Raw genomic sequence first — 9460 nt, 5'->3', positions numbered from 1 at the left:
GGTGGAGGCTGAAAACAGTTTTTCTCTTCTTAGTTGTGAAAGCCAAAAAGAACTCTAATACAAAGAAATAGAAGAACCCTATATGTGGGTCTCAAACCAAACTCAACTACCTAAGGTGGCATACTAACTGAGCCACAAACTAGAGTAGATAAGGATAGCTGTCATCCAGCTATTATTCGTGGGCGGTGTACTAACCGCATCTCCAGCTAAGAAGTCGGTGACATAAATACACAACGGTCTCGATATCTCGACATCATGAACCTTTGAAATGTAGCTGGTGCATTGGTCAACCCAAAAGGCATCACTCTATAAGCAAAAACTCCCCAAGGTGTGACAAATGATGTTTTCTTTTGATCTTCCTCCCGAATACGATTTTGAAAGTACCCAGAATACCCATCACATATAGAATACATCTCATGCCCTGCTACTTGGTCTAGTATTTCATCTTGGAATGGCAAAGGAAAATGATCCTTCTTAGTGCATGCATTCAAAGGATGAAAGTACACAAACTTGCCACTTATTTCCTTTCTTCGGTGTGACAACTACAGGAGATATCCATTCTGAATCATCAACTGGAAAGATGAATCCCGCCTCAAGTAGTTGTGTTACCTCTTTCTTTAGTGCCTCAGCTTGGATCACCCCCAATCGCCTTAAGCGTTGCACAACTGGCTTGCTTTCTGGCTTCAACTCGATCTTGTGCTCCACAAGAGAGACTAGTCAAACCTGTGAATAGCTTGTTGCAAAGAGACATGGAAAATCATCTAGCATATCCAGGTATTGGAGCTTCTTACTACCTGATAGAGAATCACCAAGAATCTCTTCATTGCATTGGCGTCGTTTAGTGTGCTCCACATCCTCCACATGAAGTGTCTCTACAGGATCTTCTTGCACCACCACCTTGTTCCTTCCTGAATCATCCCAATCAGCACCAAGACAAAGACCAAAGGCCACTCCTTCCACCTCACCCTCTGAGTTGGACTCCTCAGAGCTACACCCTGTCTCTTCTTCTTCATCGGTTAAGTCAGAGCTTGAACTCTCTGATGTTGAAGACTCCTCCTTGACAACTTCCTTTTTGCGGCTTCTGATGTTGTAGCGCACCTTCTTATCATTTCCCTGCAAAATAAATTCTCCAGTATCCCACTTTTGAACAGCCTTCACCTTGCATAGCCAAGGCCTTCCCAAAATCAATGGATAGGCACGTGCATCTAGCTTGGTAGGGATCACCTGAAAAGTAGTTGGCACAGAAATTCCACATACATCCACTTCTAGATTCTTCACAACTCCCAAGGTCTTAACCCTAGTGTTGTCAGCCAATTTGATGCGATAAGGAGAGGTAGTACTAGAGTATTTTAAATCAGCATCTATCATGGTCTTCTCACTCATGACATTAATCGATGCACCTCCATCAATGTACACATTAGAAATCACTTAACCATCAATGATCACATCAACCACAGGTACATCATCACCAACATCTATATCTACCTTTTGAACAACAGGAATGGCACTTTTCTTATTTTTCTTCTTTGACACTCTTGTGCTTGCTAGTTTTCCCCATTCCTTCCATAGTTTTGGAGACAAAGCAAGTAATTGACCAAAGGTGATATGAGCTTCCTTTTCTTTAAGGTCGGACAACAAGTCATAGCTTCCAATTCCTTGTCCTAAAGGAAAGTCTTGGCTAATTCTCCTTCTAGATGCCTTCTTTTCCTTACTACGGTGTTCCTCTTCCTGATGTTCCTCATCTACTTCTTCCTTGCTTTCTTCTTCTTCTTTTGCTTTACCATGCCCCCATTTAGCCATCATTACCTCTCTTTCCTCATCCCCTGAAGAAGCTTCTAACAAGGATACTTGTTTTTCACTACTACACACGCATCCTATTGCGACGTTTACGTACCGACGATTAGCGCCCGCTTAGCGTTAATCATTGGTATAAAAATCGAGTGTCGTAAATCGTCGCTATATAGCGACTTTTGCTAAACGTCGCTATATAGCGACGTTAGTAAAAGTCGCTATAGCGACTTTTAAAAGTCGCTATATAGCGACACTGAGACAATATATTATAGCGACGTTTTATAGAGAGGGTTTTTTTTTTTTTTAAGCCTTAAAAATTATTTTCTTCCAATGACAAAATTTTTTAAATTTTTATACATGTTTGAGCTCATAGAGAATTAAAAAATGAGAGCACGTACATCAAGCCTTTGAAGCTCATATATTCATGTCCAAGTTTGAGATGAGAAAAATCAAATAAGAGCATTTACATCAATTGTTTCATCTTGAGCCAAGTTTAAGGCGCCAAGCAAGTCTATCTCCAACTCTATACCGAGTTGATCTCCTATATCATCATCGTACTCTAGTATCGTACGTTCACCTAAAAGTATTTGATCATCTTCTTCAATTAAGCTTAAGTGTGGTGATTGATCTTGATGATTGTTGTCTTCCTCGTCAATATCGTGATCTCCATCCTCCTCCCGTGCGATGTCATTATGCGCATCTTCCTCTTGCCTCATATGGTGATCTACATCTTCTTCGCTAGATTCATCAATTGGATCCGGCATTGGTAGTGGCATCTCCATATCCACATCTCGATCTTCAAAAATCTGCTTACTTCGTGGTGCAACTTGGATCACGTACCACCATCTTGGATCAGAACGATCCGGATGAAAAACCACCTATATTGAAGATGAAAAATCACGTGCCAAATGTCGTCAATTATATATATATCAATGGACTTAAAAAACGAAAGCTTCGACTAATTAAATCATTAGTATGCACCTGCTCACAGTGCTCGGGAAGAACAAAAGTATCACTTTCATCAGTCCAATGTTTGGTGGAGTCTATTGCAAAGAGACCGCTACTATCTTTTCTCATTGTCGCATGGGGACCGTTGTAAGTAGTTCTAAACCATTTTACATCAAGAATGAAAATAGTAAATCGTCTGAAATCAATTTCATAGATGTCGCGTATGGTTCCACAATAATCCAACTGTGAGGAGAGAAGATTGGTATCCGAAGCACTTGCTCGGCTATCTTGTGTGAAGTTAGCCATGACTCCACAATCATACGTGACTCTCTTTGAATCGATGCGTTCCACGCGAAAATGTCGTCCATATGACCATAATGCACTGTACTTTTTGTACTGTAAAAGAGCATCATTAAAACAATGAAGATGCACCTATTTTATAGCATATATTGCCACAAATAATTACTTAATTACATCAAGAGATAAGAAACTTACATGCACCATACATCCAGATGATAACTCCCGCTCGCGCTCGTTTATTGTCTCTCCATCACATTCGGCTTTACGTATAGCTAGTTGTAGCCAATCAAGTGACATGTGAGTAGGGAGAAGAGCCAGATCTCGTGGATATGGTTGTGATCGCCTGTACATTACTCTGAATCTCGTCCTTGCATTTATTCTTTCTGCTTTGGCCACTTCATATCTCTCAATCCACTTCTGCATCTCAGGGCTATTGAGGATACAAAACTTATTGAATTTCTCCATTTGCTCTTCGCTCATCTTTCTTTCAATCCCTTTTCCTTGGGGGGCCTCGCCAATGATGCGATCATCATCCTTGTTGTGCCAAGCTTGCGGCATATCAGGATCTGTGGATGCAAGAAACTCTGTGATATATACTAATGACTCTTGCACAAGCCATCCCTCTGCCATGCTTGCTTCTGGTCTTGCTCTTTGTCTTACAAACCCCTTTAAAGTTTTCATAAACCGCTCGAGAAAAAACATCCATCGATTATGAACGGTACCTGCTATAGCCACCTCATCAACTATGTGCACAAGCAAGTGGACTTGAGTTGTCATAATGCTTGAGGGAAAGTGCTTCTCAAGCAAGCATACGGCTTCGATGGATTCCACCCTAGCCTTCTCGATGCTCGATATAGAGATCTCTTTTTGAGATATCCACCTATTTCACATGTCCATGCATATGTAAGATATTTGAGATATCCACCTATTTCACATGTCCATGAAGAAAATACATAATGCGAATTGATAGTAAGCATACCTCACAATACCACAGATCTTGAATATAGCATTTCTAACATCTTCTTGTAAGCACCCTTTTTTTTTAATTGGAAGGATGAACTATCAAAGCAACAATGAAATCATGTCAACAATATAACATAATAATAATTACGCTAATGCATCACTATTATCGGTACACTAATTCTACTTAGAATACCTGTAAGACCTTGTGCCAATCATGGGACTTGAGGCCACTAAGCTTATTGTCCTTTGAAAATGCTCCTTTCAAGCAACGCATGTACCCTGTCGGTGTTTGAAAAGAGGCAATGTCTGCCTTGATCGCTGCCTCCTCCCTCGTAGAGAGGATCCACGTTGCTTTCGGGAGGACAACTTTTCCTGAAGCATGCACTTGGGGCCACAAACGAGACATCCTATTCATAGCACGCAAGTCTTCTCGCACTCCTCTCGAGTCCTTGGAACCAACCACGTGTGCCCAAATGGTAGCCCCCACATTCTTAAAGATATGCATGGGATCCAAGAGATGATTGATTTGTAATTGACCCCAATAAGGAAGCTCGTGAAAGATCGATAGCCTCTTCATACCAGGAGGAGGTTCCTCTCCATTCTCCCTCCAAGCTTGAATCCAATCACTTGCTTTCAAATATGATGGTGGTGGATCAAGCTGACCTCCACGTGCGAGATGGTCGAGCGGAAGGTATCGAGCATGACCTTCATAAACATTTTTCCTCATATGTTTGGAGTAGCGTGCAAGCGATTTCAGAGCGGGTCCACAAACAGGACAAGCATGGTACCCACTTGTAACAAGTCCTGCACGCGTGCATGAATATGTTAGTACAAGACATGCGTGCAAAAGAGAGTAAAAAAAGCATAATCCCTCATTGTACATGTAAAGACATAACCACGTACCTGCGTACTCTCCATATCCTGGGTAGTCATGCATGGTCCACATCAAGATACCCCTGACCAAAATATCATTGGTATGCCTAGGAGCTCTGGAAATATCAAAGACCTGCACTCCTCTCCATAATATCTGTAACTCCTCTATCAAAGGTGCCATGTACACGTCCATGTTTTTTGCCTTGTACTTTCCTGGCACAAGTAGTGCAAGCATGAGGTGTCCCTTTTTTATTGTTAGCCATGGTGGGATATTGTAATTCACCACGACTATGGGCCATGTCGACCAAGATGTCGAGCGTAACCCGAAAGGATTCACGCCGTCCATGGCTAGCCCAAGATGTAAGTTGCGTGGCTCTCTCGCAAAGTCCGGCCACTGATTATCTATGTGCTTCCAAGCTGCACAATCTGCAGGAATCCTCAATGTGTGATCAGTGGACCGATGAGATGCATGCCATGTCATCAACTCTGCTATGGATTTGCATCGAAACATGTGTTGTATTCTTGCAATGATGGGAAAGTGTCTTAAGACCTTTACCGGTATCCTCTCACCCTGCAAGTCATCTCTATATCGTTGTTCCCCACACTTTGGACAACTGTATCCGACCACCCATACTGTACTTGTAGATTCAAGATTGAGAGACAAGCACGTAGTTTAGACATCCTAGCACCCTCATACAATTGTGTTGATTGCAACTCTCGCATTTTCACCTCAGACTCTGACATCACATGTACGTGGGATGTAGTGCCCCTAAAAATGGAATCCATCATGTCGACCATACCCTCATCGTCATCCGGGAGACTATAGTCTTGTTGAAAGTGAGAAGGTATATGTGTACCGTCGTCACCCTCGTCATCCTGTCATAAGCTCATTCGTGTAAATAGAAGATCTTCTATTTCCGGGTATACAATAAGATTGCAAACTTAAATAGCTTTGACTTACCGATGATCCATCAACATGTGCAACACCAACGGGGGGTACTAGTTCCGGTTCCTCCCCATACATCCGCAAGTGGCGCATGATAATACGACGTTGATGTCGTACTTCTCGCTTGCAATGAGTGCAATGACAATATAACCTCTCTGTAAGCCACTTCGTGCTCCCGGGCGTTGGCGCATCATCGGATGAGCTTCCACTCGTCCCTTCCATCTACACTTATAAAACCAAAACATAAGCATGAAGAGGAGATATTGACAATTATGAACATAGCATGTTTAATTTGAGCTTCTCTTGAGGCCATATAAAAAGAATGACGTCGCTATATAGTAAGGATTGAAATAAAAAATCCTATATAGTAAGGCTATATAGTAAGAGGATATATTGACAATTATAGGCATAGCATGTTTGAGCTTCACAAGAGGCCACACAAAAAAATAAACAGTAAGCGTCGCTATATAGCGACGCTCTGTTCCGTCGCTATATAGCGACGCTCTGTTCCGTCGCTATATAGCGACGTTTTTAATTTAAAACGTCGCTATATAGCGACGCTTTAAATTAAAAACGTCGCTATATAGCGACGAAAGAGCGTCGCTATATAGCGACGCTATGGGTTAAAACCCGAAACGTCGAAACGCGCGGCGTTTTGCTCAAACCATTCCTAATCTCTCAAGTAAGCAACCCAAAGTCTCCTCCCACCTATTTTCGATGACCTCCCATCTATTCCAAGCAACCTCCTACTCTATTTCCCACTCCTCACCCTTCTCCTACCTCTTGTACTCCCTCTCTCTCCTTTTTCCCTCTTTGGTTTCCAGAAAGAAAGTTCTTCAAGAGGTGAGTTTGTTTCAACAATGTAGGTTGTTTGTTTGTTAGCTTTGGTTTTGTGAGTGTTTCTACTTGTATTGCTAAAGTTTTAAACTAGTTTTCATGCTTGATTAGAAAGGATTGAAACAAAAAACGAAATTTCAAGAAAGAAAGAAAGAAACTCACCTCTTCTTCCTATATTTCTCTTCCTTCTCTTTCTCCTTGTCTCCTCAATCTCCTCCTTTCCTTGTCTCCTCAATCTTCTCTTTCCTTGTCTCCTTTCAAGAAGTTGCTTTTGTGATCTCCTCTTTCCACTAACATCTTATTTGAAAAAATGGGTTGTTTTCTCTCTTTTGTAGGGCCAGTCCACTACACCGAGCGGGACATACTCTCTCTTTTGTGGGGCCAGTCCACTACACCGAGCGGGACATACTTTTACAGGTAAGTGCTTCCTCTTCTTTCCATTTAATATTTTTGTTATTTGCATTGGCCTGCAGCTAGCGCCTTAAGCGCTAGCTGCAGTGATGGGCGTAGGAGCCCTCTCTTCCCCCTTCTCTTTTTCTCATTTTTCCCCCTTCTCTTTTTTCCCTCTTCTCTTATTCTCTCTTTCCCCCTTCTCTCTTTCCCCCTCTCTCTTTTCCCTTCTCTCTTTCCTTTCCCTCTTATTCTCTATTTCCTTTCCCTCTTATTCTCTTATGCTTATGCTTCTCTCATTCCCCCTTCTCTATTTCCCCCTTCTCTCATTCACATAAGCTCTTTTTCCGCATGAGCATAAGCTCCTTCTCTATTTCCGCATGAGCATAAGCATGAGCATAAACTCATGCTTATGCTCATGCATGAGCATGAGCTTATGCGTAAGTTTCCGCATAAGCTTATGTGGAAATAGAGAATGAGAGAAGCTTATGCTTCTCTCATTCTCTTTTTCCGCATAAGCTCCTTCTCTTTTCCCGCATAAGCTCCTTCTCTATTTCCGCATGAGCATAAGCTCCTTCTCTTTTTCCGCATGAGCATAAGCATGAGCTTATGCTTATGCTTATGCATAAGCATAAGCATAAGCATGAGCTTATGCTTATGCTCATGCATGAGCATGAGCTTATGCGTAAGTGCTTCTCTCATTCTCTATTTCCGCATAAGCATAAGCATGAGCTTATGCTTATGCTTATGCTTAAGCATAAGCATAAGCATAAGCTCATGCTTATGCTCATGCATGAGCATGAGCTTATGCGTAAGTTTCCGCATAAGCTTATGCGGAAATAGAGAATGAGAGAAGCTTATGCTTCTCTCAATCTCTTTTTCTGCATAAGCTCCTTCTCTTTTCCCGCATAAGCTCCTTCTCTATTTCTGCATGAGCATAAGCTCCTTCTCTTTTTCCGCATGAGCATAAGCATGAGCTTATGCTTATGCTTATGCATAAGCATAAGCATAAGCATAAGCTCATGCTTATGCTCATGCATGAGCATGAGCTTAAGCGTAAGTTTCCGCATAAGCTTATGCGAAAATAGAGAATGAGAGAAGCTTATGCTTCTCTCATTCTCTTTTTCCACATAAGCTCCTTCTCTCTTTCCGCATAAGCATAAGCATGAGCTTATGCTTATGCATGAGCATGAGCTTATGCGCAAGTTTCCGCATAAGCTTATGCGGAAATAGAGAATGAGAGAAGCTTATGCCTCTCTCATTCTCTTTTTCCGCATAAGCTCCTTCTCTTTTTCCGCATAAGCTCCTTCTCTATTTCCGCATGAGCATAAGCTCATGCTCATGCATGAGCATAAGCATGAGCTTATGCTTATGCTTATGCATGAGCATAAGCATAAGCATAAGCTCATGCTTATGCTCATGCATGAGCATGAGCTTATGCGTAAGTTTCCGCATAAGCTTATGCGAAAATAGAGAATGAGAGAAGCTTATGCTTCTCTCATTCTCTTTTTCCGCATAAGCTCCTTCTCTCTTTCCGCATAAGCTCCTTCTCTCTTTCCGCATGAGCATGAGCTTATGCGCAAGTTTCCGCATAAGCTTATGCAGAAATAGAGAATGAGAGAAGCTTATGCCTCTTTCATTCTCTTTTTTCGCATAAGCTCCTTCTCTTTTTCCGCATAAGCTCCTTCTCTATTTCCGCATGAGCATAAGCTCATTCTCTATTTCCGCATGAGCATAAGCATGAGCTTATGCTTATGCTTATGCATGAGCATAAGCATAAGCATAAGCTCATGCTTATGCTCATGCATGAGCATGAGCTTATGCGTAAGTTTCCGCATAAGCTTATGCGGAAATAGAGAATGAGAGAAGCTTATGCTTCTCTCATTCTCTTTTTCCGCATAAGCTCCTTCTCTCTTTCCGCATAAGCTCCTTCTCTATTTCCGCATGAGCATAAGCTCATGCTTATGCTCATGCATGAGCATGAGCTTATGTGTAAGTTTCCGCATAAGCTTATGCAGAAATAGAGAATGAGAGAAGCTTATGCTTCTCCCATTCTCTTTTTCCGCATAAGCTCCTTCTCTCTTTCTGCATAAGCTCCTTCTCTATTTCCGCATGAGCATAAGCTCCTTCTCTTTTTCTGCATGAGCTCCTTCTCTCTTTCCGCATAAGCTCCTTCTCTTTCTCTTTTGCATGAGCATATGCGGAAACATGAGCATAAGCTCCTCACCCATGAGCATAAGCATAAGCTCATGCGGAAAAAAGAGAAGGAGCTTATGCGGAAATAGAGAATGAGTTTCCGCATAAGCTCTTTCTCTTTCTCTTTTGCGTGAGCATATGCGGCAACATGAGCATAAGCTCATGCTCACCCATGAGCATAAGCATAAGCTCATGCGGAAAAAGAGAAGGAGCTTA

Source organism: Dipteris shenzhenensis, chromosome 22 (assembly GCF_047967505.1).
Source record: "Dipteris shenzhenensis isolate YYH24624 ecotype China chromosome 22, Dip_SZ_1.0, whole genome shotgun sequence".
NCBI classification, from domain to species: domain Eukaryota; kingdom Viridiplantae; phylum Streptophyta; class Polypodiopsida; order Gleicheniales; family Dipteridaceae; genus Dipteris; species Dipteris shenzhenensis.
Note: the sequence above shows the minus strand (reverse complement) of the source record.